The 14,517-nt window shown below is 44.3% G+C and overlaps 3 non-coding genes across 3 annotated transcripts; 1 reads left to right on the forward strand and 2 right to left on the reverse strand.

The window, feature by feature from the left end:
- Nucleotides 1,421–1,492, reverse strand: TRNAC-GCA. The gene has a single exon. It is a non-coding gene; the product is annotated as a tRNA-Cys (tRNA).
- Nucleotides 5,544–5,615, reverse strand: TRNAC-GCA. Its single transcript has one exon. It is a non-coding gene; the product is annotated as a tRNA-Cys (tRNA).
- TRNAC-GCA lies at nt 8,928–8,999 on the forward strand. Its single transcript has one exon. It is a non-coding gene; the product is annotated as a tRNA-Cys (tRNA).

Genomic DNA, 14,517 nt, shown 5'->3' on the forward strand with positions numbered 1-14,517 from the left:
TAGATACTCATTTTGGTAATTTGCCAGTTTTATTCACAATAAGACTGCATAGCGAGTCACTCCCCCAAACCACTACACACAACAATAAGCATTTATTGTGAGCGTATAGGTTTGCAGGTTGAATGTGAATCAGCTGGTCTGGGCTGGGCTTATCCGGGTGGGCGGGCTTCAAGCTGTGGGTCTAGCTAGCCTAGGCTCTTCTCACCTCGTTGAGCTCAGGGTTGGGTCTTGTGTGTTCAGGCTGAAGGAGAGATGCTTGCAGGGTAAGCAGATCTCACCATAAAGGCGCAAATGCCAGAGGGCAAATCCAAACTTGCAAGTGGACCCCAAGGCCCTGCTTGCGTCGTGTCTGCCAACAGCCTGTTGACCCAAACAAGTCACATGGTGTGCCAGTTGTCAGTTTATTGACTCAAGGCTCCAAATTCACCCTTTCATACCTGCTTGCTGAGGGATATCGGACTGGATCCTCGGAGCCTTTCTTCTTTAAGAGAGCACAGTGTTACAGTTGTCGCTAGAGGGCGCCGTTGGGATGCTGCAGGAGAAAGATCTCTCCCCAGTTCCCATAGCGTTTGCTTCTTCCCCTCCCCCGCTTTGGCTCCCGCTGCAGGATGCGCAGTGGTGCAGGTGCGTGAGGACACCTGAGGTGCTCTGCCCCAGGCACACGCCCAAGAAGGACATTCCTTGGTGACCTCTTAGCCCCAGCTGGGCCGATAACCACTCCTGTACCTGCTCCGCCTCAACTCTATACACCTGCCTGCCAGCCTCCACTTGCCTCTGTCCAGAGGTCTGGTTCCCACATCCTCCCGGTGCAGACCCTGCACACTCCAGGCAGGCCTCACACTTCCACGTGGCTTACCTGTGTCCCCAAAGGTTGCTTCTTCCTTGCCTGGCCCCTGTGAACAGGTCTGGCTGGGGCAGTCTGGTGATTGGGCGGCCACCCCACTTCCTTGGTGGGGTCTGAGTCCTAGCTTTGGGGAGGGGGTTTCCCCTTCTCAACTGGCCCGTGCTTAGGCCCCTCAGCCCAGTGGTACCTTTAGAGTTTTCTTCATACCTTTATAGTTACTCTCCTTTCACAGTGCAATCATTCTTTATATTAAATTTCCTCTGTTTAAATTACTATGACGTGTATGTCTCCTGACTGGCCTAGACTGGCACACGCGGCGGAGACCAGAGCCAAGCATTGCAGAGCACATCGGCCGCTGAGGGAGAAACAGGAAAGTCCCAAAGGCCTAGAAGTAGAGAGAGCTTCCTTACAGCCAAGAGGTCAGTCCACTACAAGTCGCTGTGACTGCGGAGAGAAGACACCTTGAAAACCAACAGAGTCTGGGGAAAAGCTGGTGGCAAGAAGACAGTGTTACTAAAGTAATTGTCTACCAGGGAGGCCACCTGTTTTTGTTCGGCAACAAAATCGTCTGCCAGCAGGGGGCACCCGGACTTGAACCGGGGACCTCTTGATCTGCAGTCAAATGCTCTACCCCTGAGCTGTACCCCCAGGCACGGAGGAAGCTCCTCTTTCCCTTAATTCAGGTGTGTTGCCACACCCAAGCTCTCCACACCGTCGTAAACTGTGCTCATCCCTGCCTGCCTCTGAAACTGGCGAACCCACCACAACCTGACGGGAGACCCTCGCTTTGTCAGGAGTTCACCTCTCCAGCCCCCGGAGGCCTCTCCCTCCTCTGAGAGGCATGTTTCCCTCCTGGCACAGCCAGAGCCGCCGGCACCGCACCGGGCGGGCAAGGAGGCACCAGGCTGGAGAACGAGGGCTTTTACGGCTGGAGCCCCAGCGCTCCTCGCCCTCCGCGCCGCCTGCCGCCCTTCCCTCCCCCAAAGCTCCCCGAGCCCCCCCAGCCCCCGCCCTTCCCCCACGCTCCACCTCACTCTCTGCCCTCCTCCCTCCCCGCGGCCGGTCCCCCTGGAAGCGGGGCTCCAGGTGCGGGGAACCCGCCCCTGAACCCTGTGGGCAGCACCACGCAGGGCGCTAAGGCGAGGCTCCCTCCCCCGAGGTCCTGCCACCGGCTGTCTGGTCCGCTCGGGGGAAGGCTCTTCGGTGGTAAGAGGAAATGAGCTCTGGAGCCTCGAAAAGGCAGGGAGGCACACGACGTGCATGCTGCTAAGTGCAAGAGGCCCGGCCGAGAAGTTAGGTGACTTTCTGGAAAAGGCCAAAGTGTGAGGACAGCAGACAGGTCAGGGGTTAGCAGGGGCTTGCTAGGGAGGGAGAGCAGATGAATAAGTACCCCGGGGGAATGTTTAGGGCAGGGAGACTCTCCCATCCCGTATTGTAAGGGTGGGCACTGTGGGTGAAAAATACCACTAACAGAAGCCACCCCCACTGTGCACCTTGAGGGACTGAGGATGGAGAAGAGCAGGACACTGACTCTGATAAGAAAGGTGCACACAAAGGGAGGATTTCAGGGAGCACCTTCCTCTGTGTAGAAAAGTGACAAATTCACTCCCTTGAGATGCCTGGTTCTCTTTAATTAACAGTCATCTCTGGATGTTCTGATTACCTGGACTTCTGATTCTGACTTTTGTTGCAAAACTCCTATATCCAGTTTCTCCCTTACCTCTATGGACCTGTCCCCAGAGCCATCTTGGAGGCTGCGTCCCCAGTTTAAGTCCTCAGTTTTGTCCACCACATGAAACACGGCTCTCAACTTCTGGGTTGGGCCTTTATTAGTCAACAGTTTATGATATGATGCATTTGTCAAAACCCCCAAAGCTGTACAACTGCAAAGCATGAACCTTAATGTAAACCATGCACTTTGGTTAATAATAATGTATCAATACTCATTCACCATTTTTACTAAAGGTCACAGGAATGCAAGATGTTAATGATCAGGACAATTGGGAGGGGGCAGCAGAGGTGAGGGAACAGAGGGGAGCTCTTTGTGCCTTCTGCTCAGTTCTTCTGTAAATCTGTCTACTTAAAAAAAAAAAAAAAGCACAATGTCATGGAAACAACCTAAATGCCCATCAACAGAGGAGTGGATAAAGAAGAGGTGGTACATATACACAACGGAATATTACTCAGCCATTAAAAGGAATGAAATACCGGCATTTTTAGCAACATGGACGGACCTAGAAATTATCATGCTAAGTGAAGTCAGCCATACAATGAGACACCAACATCAAATGCTTTCACTGACATGTGGAATCTGAAAAGAGGACAGAATGAACTTTGCAGAATAGATGCTGACTCACAGACTTTGAAAAACTTATGGCCTCCAAAGGAGAGAGTTTGGGGGGTGGGGGGATGTGCTGGGGTTGTGGGATGGAAATCCTATAAAATTGGATTGTAATGATCATTGTACAACTACAAATGTAATAAATTCATTGAGTAATTTAAAAAAGGAACCCATTAAAAAATAAAAAAATAAAAAATAAAAAACTGGATAAAATGTCAAAAAAAAAAAAAACCACAACGTGAGAGTTGTGGGTTAAGTGTTATTTGGGGCCAAATGAGGATTAGCGCCTGGGAAATTGCTCTGAGGAGGTGAGAGGGGAGCCAGGATATGTAGGAGTTTAGCAACATAGGAAAGAAGGTGGGAACAAAAGATTCCTGTTAATAACAGGAAGCTAGATATCTCAGGTTAAGGGATTTCGCGCTTTTCTGGGCATAGGAAGATGCTTGCTGACATCAGCCCTGTGATATGCTTCTCGGCTGTCTGGGCCAGGTCACATATTTTCACCATGTGAGTTTGATCAGAGCTTACCCTAGGGAGTGGCTGAAGTCACTGATGACTGCGACATCCTTTGTTTACTGACATGGCAGGAAAGTTTTATTTCTCAACCTAAAACTGCTCTAAAAAATAAAGTCCATTCATTTGTTTAACGTGACAACAGGTAGGGCCACCTGGATGATGAATCGGAGACCCGTGTTTAAATGCTCTACCTAGGAGCCGTTATTATCTAAGTCACCTTCCCACCCACAGTGGGATCTGGGTCACCAGGTGTCCACAGCCTCCATAAAGCCGGCCGGCGTCTGCTCCACCTTTCTCAGCAGGTCGCCCTCCCCTCCCCCTCCTCCCAAGTTTCTTAGGTCCCTGCAGAGGGCATGGCTTTGATAATCACTTTTAGGCAAAATGCACTTTAGAATTATCCGGTTTTGAGATAGGAGGTAGACAGGCCCCAGGCTGAGCACCTGAATCTCCCCTGTGGACAGATACTTCAAGATAAGATGACTGGAGGAGCAGGAAGGAGCTGTGCCCTTCATGGATAAAAGATAATGAGACCACATCTCATTCTTGAGGTCAAGGAGACCTCCCCAACTACACATGCGCAGAAAGTTTCAGCAGGGTCAGAGACGGGAGGGGGTGCCAGACCAAAGTACCGCCTGTGAGCGTCCCAGAGACTCCCGCTCTAGAATCCATTTTGGCTAAAAGATGCTGCGTGCACACAGGGGAGGGCCCTGAGTCAGGCCAAATGTGGCCTCAGGGCCAGACAAAGCAAGATGATTGGCAGTGGAGTTTCCTTGTAGCACAGTAGGTTAAGGACCCAACATGGTCCCTGCAATGGCTCAGTTCACTGCTGTGGCACAGGTTTGATCCCTGGCCTGAGAACTTCCACATACCTTGGGTGCAGCCAAAAATGAAAATAAAAATAAAATAAAATAAAATAAAATAGCAGTTTCCGCTGTGGCACAATGGGCTCAGTGGCGTCTCTGCAGCACCAGGGCACAGGTTCTATCCTGGACTGGTACAGTGGGTTCAAGGATCCAGCATTGCCATGGCTACACTGCAGGTCACAACTGTGGCTTGTATCTGATACCTGGCCCAGCAATTCCGTATGCCACCGGGCGGCCAAAAAGAAAAAAAAAAAGAAAGAAAATAAAAGTATCCAGATCCCTCCTCATAGACTCTGGGGCACAGGCCCAGGAAACCGCTCAGGCAATTCTCTTCTTGCTGGTGATGTTTCACGGCCACTAATTCAGTCAGATCCCTTGACCTACCCCTTTGAAAAGGAACAGTCAGCAAAAAAAGACCAAAAAAAAAAAAAAAAAAAAAAAGAAAAAAAAAAAAAAAGGAGTTCCCGTCGTGGCGCAGTGGTTAACGAATCCGACTAGGAACCATGAGGTTGCGGGTTCGGTCCCTGCCCTTGCTCAGTGGGTTAACGATCCGGCGTTGCCGTGAGCTGTGGTGTAGGTTGCAGACGCAGCTTGGATCCCGAGTTGCTGTGGCTCTGGCATAGGCTGGTGGCTACAGCTCCCGATTCAGCCCCTAGCCTGGGAACCTCCATCTGCCTCGGGAGCAGCCCAAGAAATCCAAAAAGACAAAAATAAATAAATAAATAAAGTGAAAACAGTCAATAGGAGAGCTGACCGAACTCTCTAAGGTCAAGACCATACATTTAATTGTGGATGAAGAATGCCTCCACCAGACCATGTTCCGGGTCAGAGGGTGACCTTTCCTACCATTTCTTTTTCCCTTCCAGTCCTGTCAACTAAGCTCTTCTAAAGAAAGTACCCAAATTTCAGGGGTGGGGTTAGAGACCGGAGGTCCACACAGCTATTACCTGTGTGGATTCAGGATGGGAAGAAAACCAGCAGGGGGCACCCGGATTTGAACCGGGGACCTCTTGATCTGCAGTCAAATGCTCTACCCCTGAGCTATACCCCCACTGCTGGCCAACAGTCTTAACTAGCATCATTTCACTGTTGCAACACCCAGGCATCCTCCATTACCGTGTAATTGCCATCCAGCCTCTGGAAGCCGGCGACAACCTGCAGAACCGCATCTCTCAGTGAGGCCCTCTGATCATGACCCTCCCCTTCATTCCCCACAGAAATGCTTACTTCTTGTCAGATGATTCCTCTACAGATTACAGGTCAGCTGTTTTTTTGTTTTTCTTCTATGTGAAACGAGTTATCATTCATCAATCTGCCTTTTTTCCCTTTTTTTGCAACACCTGCAGAAGTTCCCCACCAAGGAACAAACCCATGCCACAGCAGTGACCTGAGCCACAGCAGTGACAAAATTGGATCCTTAACCGCTGGGCCACCAGGGAACTCCCTTGTCCATCTACTTTTTGTCCTGTGGGTTTATATAGGGTTTTTTAAATTACATTTATATAATTAGGAAAACTTCATTTTTAAAAATTGTATATTTACGTGAAAATATAGACATAAATAAAATTACACAGCTCTAACAGATGATCTGTATTTTAGTAGAAGTAAAAAATTCAAACCGTATCTCCAATCTCTGCAGCTTCAAATATACTGTTTGCACTGTTAAATGTGTAGGCTCTTAAAAGTACAAATATTCTCAGATTAAACCCAGGATAGTCATAATTACTAAGGATTGTTCAAAATGTATGTTTTCTCATTGTCTCTAGATTACACAATTCCTTTCTTTACTATTTGTGTATTACTTAAAATAAGTTGTAGCTAAGAATTATAATCCACAGTATTAAGCATTGATAAGCATTTCCTTTTAGCTGTGAACTATGACATTTCAAAATTAAAAAAAAAATTGATGCTTTGGTGAGAAGAACAATTGAATAATAAAGTTGTCTTTACTGATATTTTATACAATTATCAAGTAAATATTTTTTTGGTATGAATAAAAGTATCTTCCAATCTAGAATTCTGAACCCAGTAAACTAATACCCAAGCATGAGAACAAAAGGGAGACATTTCAGATGTGCAAAACCTTAAGCGCATTTGTTGGAGCAGAACCTCCCTGAATTAACAACTGAAGGAGAAAGAAGGTGGATGAAGCCAGGGAGAAACAAAGAAATGCAAAGATGGTGCAGGACTCCCGAGCTGAACCTGGAGCTGCCCTCCCTCCTGAGCTAGGGCCTGCTACTTGACATCTTCATTTAGAGATGCAACAGGCTTCTCAAACCAAATACGAGCGAGACAAATTATTAGTTCTCACTCCGAACCCAACTGTGTTGCCCAACTAAGTAAAGGCACGATTCACCCAGCCACCTGCCAGCCACCGTCAATTCATCCTTTTGCATCCAAAGCCAAGGGCAAGCCCTGTTGGTTCTGCTAAAGGACACATGCATCTGAGGACATCTGGCTGCACACCACCAGGACCTGCTGTCTAGGCCCGAGCCTGTTGTCACACTCCTCTGACAGGTCTCCATTCTACCAGTCTATTTACGTCCACTAGGTACCAAAACGATCTTTCCAAACAGCAGTTGGATTCTGTGTCCGGCTCGGTTCAGTAGCTCCCTACTCTGCTCAAAATGAAATCCAAGTCCATACTCCTTGGAACCCACAGGAGCTGGCTCTGTCTGCTTCTCCCCACAACCCCCTTTGCCTTTCTTGTCCCCACACCTGCCTCCAGCCAGACCAGTCTTTGCTATTCCTTGAAAGCGTCAAACCCGCCCCTTCTGGTCACTCAGGGCTCCGCCCAGAGTCTGTTCATCAGCAAGGTCTCTCCTCTGGCCACTCTGCCTAAATGCACCCCATCCCTTTTCAGCCCTTTGCTCGGTTTTCATTTTTCTCACAGTCCCTCTAATGACCTGCATGACAGCAATATAAATTTTCATTAATTATCAGTTATTCCCACTGCGATGGAAGCTCCACCAAGGGAGCACCTGCATCTGTTTTCTTCTATGTGCCTGCCTGGCGCTTCGTGAGCTCTCAGAAATATGTGTTGAATAAATGGATGAATAAACATTAAACAAAGAAAGAGATCAACATGCAGACAAATATATTCAAACAGCTAATAAATGTGATGATGACAATAATTTCTTTGGGTTTACAAATGTGTAGTGGTGAAGGGCTGTAAAATACTAGGTAATAACACAAGAAAATGAAATGAAAGAGGAGAGTTTGAGAGAAGTTAAAATACTCCACACTCCCTATCTTATTCAGAAGAGAGAAAATATATTAGAAAAATTAAGTATCCATGTTCAAAAATCTGGGTACCACCAAAAAAATAACATGTAACTTCCAAGTCAGGAGGAAAAGTAGGGGGAGAGTGGATAAGGAAAATGAATCAATCCAGAAAATAGTAAAAAGGATGAAGCATAGGAGAAGCAAAGAAGAAAATGGAAAAAAGGAAATGGAAAGGTGATAGGAACGAGTTCAAATCTATCAGTAATCACAGTAAATGTTAACAAATTAAACTCAAATCTATCTACAGCTTGTGGTTCATGAGAGACATTTTCAACATAAAAACAAAATCTGAAAATAAAGTGATCGAAAGGGTATACCAAGAAAATATCTTAACTAGGAGAAATTTTTACAGAAAAAATTCATTTAAAGCAAAAAGAAAAAAAACATGAATAGGAATAGAAGGATTTTGCATTATAATAAAATAATAAAAGGAACAATCCCTCAAGATAACACAATCATACTAAGCCTTAAACTATCTAAAGCAAAAATTGACAAATTATTGAAGGAAATGAGAAATCCAAATTCTTCAGGGATTTTTTTGTACCTCTGTCAGAAACTGACAGATCAAAAAAAAAAAAAAAAAAAAAAAAAAAAAAAAAAAAAGAGTTCCCGTCATGGTGCAGTGGTTAACGAATCCGACTAGGAACCATGAGGTTGCGGGTTCGGTCCCTACCCTTGCTCAGTGGGTTAATGATCTGGCGTTGCCGTGAGCTGTGGTGTAGGTCGAAGACGCAGCTCGGATCCTGCGTTGCTGTGGCTCTGGCATAGGCTGGTGGCTACGCTCCGATTGGACCCCTAGCCTGGGAACCTCCATATGCTGTGAGAGCAGCCCAAGAAATGGCAAAAAGACAAAAAAAAAAAGAAAGAAAGAAACTGACAGATCAAATAGGTGAAAAGATTAGTAAAAGCTGAAGGAGGTTTAAATAACTAATAAAATAAGTAAAGATATACATTATATATGTGTAAATCCCCACCCCACCCCATGCTAGATAAAGAGCTTCTTCAGAGCAAAAATTTATAGGAATGGCAGGCATGGCTGCAAAGGCAAATGGTAGGGCTAAGGCTTACCTTTACAGATGGGGGTATAACTCAGGGGGAGAGCATTTGACTGCAGGTCAAGAGGTCCCTGGTTCAAATCCAGGTGCCCCCTACCTGTCCATACTTTTGCTAGCCATAGCTGGAATTAAAGATCCAGTTCCTTTCTGTCATTCCAAATCTTGGGATACTGAGCCACTTAAAATCTGGGGAAAAGTCCAGGGTAACTAAAAATTCTGAAAACAAGTTCTTCCAACTCTGACTTTTCATTTTGTTTTTTTGGCTGCGCCTGCAGCATGTGGAAGTTCCCAAGCCAGGGATCAAACTCAAGCCACAGCAGTGACAATGCTGAATCCTTAACTGCTAGGCCACTGGGGAAGTCCCCAACTCTGACTTCATTACCACAGGTCTTGTTCTTCATAGGCTTGTTTCTACATGCTTTCATTGCCCCAAATCAGAAGTGTGCTGGTAAGCATCTAACAACCAGTTCTTGGGGGCGGGGGGGGGACCCCAACACTGATTTGTAGTGTTTTCCGATTTTGTGCTGTCCATAATCTCACTATGTCCAATTTTAAGCCACAAACATAAGATCACCGATCATGGAAGTGGGAAGACATGCTAACAGGTGACTCTTTGGTGCAAGCCAGCTTGAGCACACCACTGTGCTCACACTGTTCCCTAATCCATCTTCCTGCAGTGGCAGGGGCTCTTTGACCCTCACGTTATCCTCATCTGACGCCTGATGCTTACAGACATCAGAGCTGTGGCTGACATAAACTCGCGCATTCCCTCAAGACATCTTTGAGTCCTACTCAATACCAGTCACAGGAACGACAGAGCTGAGCAAGAACTGTCTGGTGAGCAAAAGAGTCAAATGAAGACATGGTGGAGCGAATGATAAGGATAGCCAGACAAAAGAAGGGTGCTATTTGAAAATGGAAGGATTTCTGTAACTAGCAACATGTTAGACTTGATCTTCTGAAACTCCTCCTACTCAAAATACCTAGAAATGCAAGGCAAACTACAAACGACAAATATCCATTTACAGGTATAGCTGAGCTCTCTTGGCAGCAAATATACCTTGGGTTTCACGCGTGGAGGGTGAGCTAAAACCCTGAGAGCTGAATCTGAACTGACCTCAGGAATGCCTGTGGTAGCTGTGGTGAGATAACCTACATGCTTGAGTCCTAGCCACGTGAGTCCAGGAGATTAGGTCTTGGCCGTGGGATTCCTTTTCCTCATATAAACTCAGAGTCTTAGAGAGCCACGCCACTAGTAAAAGAGTGGGCTAAAGACACCAGCACAAAAAGATGAGAAAATAATGCCATTTGCAGCAATGTGGATGGAACTAGAGACTCTCACACTAAGTGAAGTCAGAAAGAGAAAGGCAAATATCATATGATATCACTTATATCTGGAATCTAATATACAGCACAAATAAATCTTTCCACAGAAAAGAAATCCATGGACTTGGAGAACAGACTTGTGGTTGCCAAGAGGAAGGGAGAGAGAGCAGGATGGACTGGGAATCCCGGGTTAATAGACGTAAACTATTGCCTTTGGATAAGCAATGCGATCCTGCTGTATAGCACTGGGAACTGTATCTGGTCACTTGTGATGGAGCATGACGGAGGATCGTGTGAGAAAAAGAGGGCATACCTGTATGTGTGACTGGGTCCTTGCTGTACAGTAGAAAATTGACAACCAACTATAACAGAAAAAATAAAAATCATTTTAAAAAAAAGGACAAGAAGTCTTTCTCTTCTCAAGAGGGAGGTGACATCTCCCAATAGAATTTATAACCACAGATTGATTCTCACACTTGTTAGGGCTTTGGATTTATAGTAACCTGCATGGCTCAGAAACTACCAAGCTGAAAGTTACCATTAAAAACTGTGTTCAGGGAATTTCTGCTGTGGCACAGTAGGTTAAGAATCTGACTGCAGTGCCTCGGGATGCTTCAGAGGTGTGGGTTTGATCCATGGCCTAGTGCAGTGGGTAAAAGGATCTGGCCTTTCCCCGGATGTGGGGTAGGTGGCAGCTGTGGCTGGGATTGAATCCCTGGTCCAGGAACTTCCATATGCCGTGGGTGCAGCCATAAAAAGACAAAACAAAACAAAACAAAACAGCCTGTGCTCACTAACAATGATTCTGGAGTGCCCTGAAGAAAAGAAGCAAATGCAAACTCTTAAGAGCATGAAAGCAAGAGGCCACACAGAATGCCACTGAAGAAATCTGGCTTAAGATGCACTCACAGTTCAAAATAATAAAATACATGAGGAATCAGTCTACCGTGAGTGAAAACCATCGCACAAAATGAAAAATGTCAGATAGCTGAATTATAAAATAGATAATATAAATTAAGTATGGTTAAAATTACTAAGTATATGAAGAATTGAGTATATGAGAATATATGATTTTTAATAAGATCAAGCAGATTCATTTAGAATGAAAAAAACAATCACTGAAATAAATAGTTTTTCTTTTTAGAGCCACATCCATGGCATATGGGACTTCCCAGGCCAGAGGTCAAATCAGAGCTGCAGCTGAGGCCTATGCTACAGCCATGGCAATACCAGATCTGAGCCGCATCTGCGACCTATGCCCACGGCTTGCAGCAAATGCTGGATCCTTAACCCACTAAGCAAGGTCAGGGATCCAACCTGCATCCTCCCAGAGACTGTATCAGGTCCTTATCCCACTCAGCCACAAAGGAAACTCCTAAAATTAATAGTTTAACAGCAGATTAGACAGAGAGAGAGAAGAGAGAGAGATCTGGGAGTGAAATAGAGTATAAATCTTAAGAGATAATCAAGAATGAAGCATAGAGGTCTAAAAAAAAATGCAAAACATAAAAGAGTGGCTAAGAAGGTTGCAGAATAGAATTAAAAGTTCCAAGAAATATCCCATATGAATTCTACAAAGAGAAAATATAAGGGAGGAGAGGCAATACTAAAAGACATAATAGCTGAGAATTTTCCAGTCTTATACAAAAACATGGATTTAGGAATCACGAGTTAAAAAAAAAAAAAAGATAAATAAAAATAAATCCAGGCATTCCCATCATGGCTCAATGGTTAAGGAATCTGACTAACATCCATGAGGACGCTGGTTGGATCCCTGGCCTTGCTCAGTGGGTTAAGAATCCGGCATTGCCGTGGCTGTGGTGTAGGCCAGCAGCTACAGCTCCCATTTAACCCCTAGCCTGGGAACCTCCACATGCCGCGGGTGTGGCCCTAAAAGCAAACCATCATCATCTGCATCTAGGTACACTGCAGAAAAACTTCGTGACGCCATAGACGAAGAGACACTCTTAAAAGCAGCCAGACAGAAAAGACAAATCTTGTGCAAAGGAATAATAATTAGACCAGCAAGAGATTGTCAACAGAAGCAATGAAAGCTGGAAGACAACAGAATAAGGTAGTAAGACTGCAAAAGAATTCTCTATTATTCAGCTCAACTATTGCTAAGGATGGAGAGAAAAATAAGATATTTAACTTAAAGCATTTACTTCTAACATATCCTTGCTGTAAAAACTTTAAAAAGTTGTACTTCAGAAAGGAAAACATGGAATCCAGAAGACAGGAAAAAGAAAAAGAAAAAATAGTGAACAAAGATACTAGTGAGCATGCTGATAAATCTAAACAGCATAGATTATGTAAACTTATACTCAAGTCCTTCTATTGTTTTGAAGGAGGGTGGGCTGTATAATACAGTTGGACTATATTAAAACAAATACGTGTGTAAGGTTTTAAAGAGTAATCATAGAAAAGGAAGGCATATATTTCAAATCCATGGAGTAAAAAGATGCGTGAAGAAAAATTAGTCGATCCAATAGAAGGAAAGAATATAGAGAAATGCATTGAAAAATCAGAATCAATATAAAGCACAAAATAAGATGGTAGAAATGAATTAAAAAATATTACCAATCACAATAAATGCAAATAGATGATTTGCCAATTAAGACGGAGGTTGTCATATTGGATTATACAACAACAATAAAATCTAGCTTCATGCTCTTATAAACCACCCACTGAAACATAAATATCTAGGACTTTGAAAGTAGTAGGAGAGGAGAAGATATATTAAGCAAATACTATCCAAAATAAGTTAGTGTAGCAATATCAAATCAGGCAAAATGGATTATAGGTTTAAAGTACTGTTCAGGATTAAAAAGAGTTAATTCATAATAATATAATAAACACTTTCAAAGGGAAATACATTTCTAAACTTGTATGCACAGTCCCAAAATATGTAAAGCAAAAATTGTCAGAAATACAAGAAGAAATTGACAAATACACAATATTGATAGGAGATTTTAACTTATCTTTCTCAGTAACTAATAAATCAAAAGGTCAAAAAAATGATAAGATATAGAAGACATACACAACACAAAACAAGCTTGATTTTAGACCTAACTAGATCCCTACAACCAACATAAGAATATATATACTCTCTTGAAGCAAACATAGAACGTTTTGAAACATTTATGGCATAACTTGGCCACAAAGCACTTATCAGAAAATCCTAAAAAAAAAAAAAAAAAAAATTTCAACATCACATACTAGTCTTTTACTACAAGGCAAAACTCAACTGCAAAAAGATAAAATTTGAAAAGACCCCTACATTTGGAAAATGAAAGGTACTTTCAAATAACCTCATAGATAGAAAAAAGAAATTTTAAAAATCAGAAAATATTCAAGTTGATTACAGCCAACACCTTTAGGGGAACCTAGATAAACTGTCTGGAAAAACTGTAGCTGGCAAGTTCACCCGAAGCCAATGCATAAAATGACCAGAAAGCCAAAAGCCAAATAGGATGAAAGTAAACCACTGAATATCAGTGTGATGAAAAACTATTTGATTGAGAATCTTAAAAATTTTGTTCCAGCTGCACTCCTCCCTTTGTCTCTGGCCAGAACTGGCAAATAAACACTTTGACCTGAATTTAGGACAGTTCACAATCATTTTTGTGATGCAGACACAGAGGTAAGGTTGGGTGCAGGCACCGGGCAGGAGGTAAAACTAAAACTGTGCACTAGAAAGGAGGTTTCTCAGTCACTGGGAGAATTGGCCATTTGCACATGGATTTCTGGCAAACTGGTCGTTCAGTAGGATGCTGCTGAATTGCTCTAAGCAACTGCTGACTCAGTCTGCGAGGGGGCCCAGGTATGGCCAGGAAGGGGGACTGAGTCAATGAGGTACTAAGACTCTGTACTGTGCTAAAGGGAAGGTGTGTCTTTCTAGGGTAGAGGCATTACTTTTTTTTTTTTTTAGTTAAGGGATTTTAGAGTTTAGGGATTCTGAGACTGCGGGTGGCATTTGGGGACGAGGTGGGAGAAGGGACACCAACAAGGAGAAAGCTGACCTTATCAGGAAGATGGGACACAGGCTCAAAGCAGAGGTAGGCACTCACCAAGCGGCGCTGTGGCCTTTAGGAATCCTGAGATCAGATGTTGACCTTCACACTGTCGTTGTCCGCACGTGAAACCTGGTGACATCTCAGATCCTCAGGACGATGCGCTACACAGACACCGGTGCTTGTGTGTGGAGGAGGGGCTTTGCCCAGGCGTGGGGCTGGGCAGTGACAGAGAGTGGTCTTCCCGCGGCCTCTCCTTGGAAGCCGGGCCAAT

Source organism: Sus scrofa, chromosome 18, assembly GCF_000003025.6.
Source record: "Sus scrofa isolate TJ Tabasco breed Duroc chromosome 18, Sscrofa11.1, whole genome shotgun sequence".
Lineage (NCBI taxonomy): Eukaryota > Metazoa > Chordata > Mammalia > Artiodactyla > Suidae > Sus > Sus scrofa.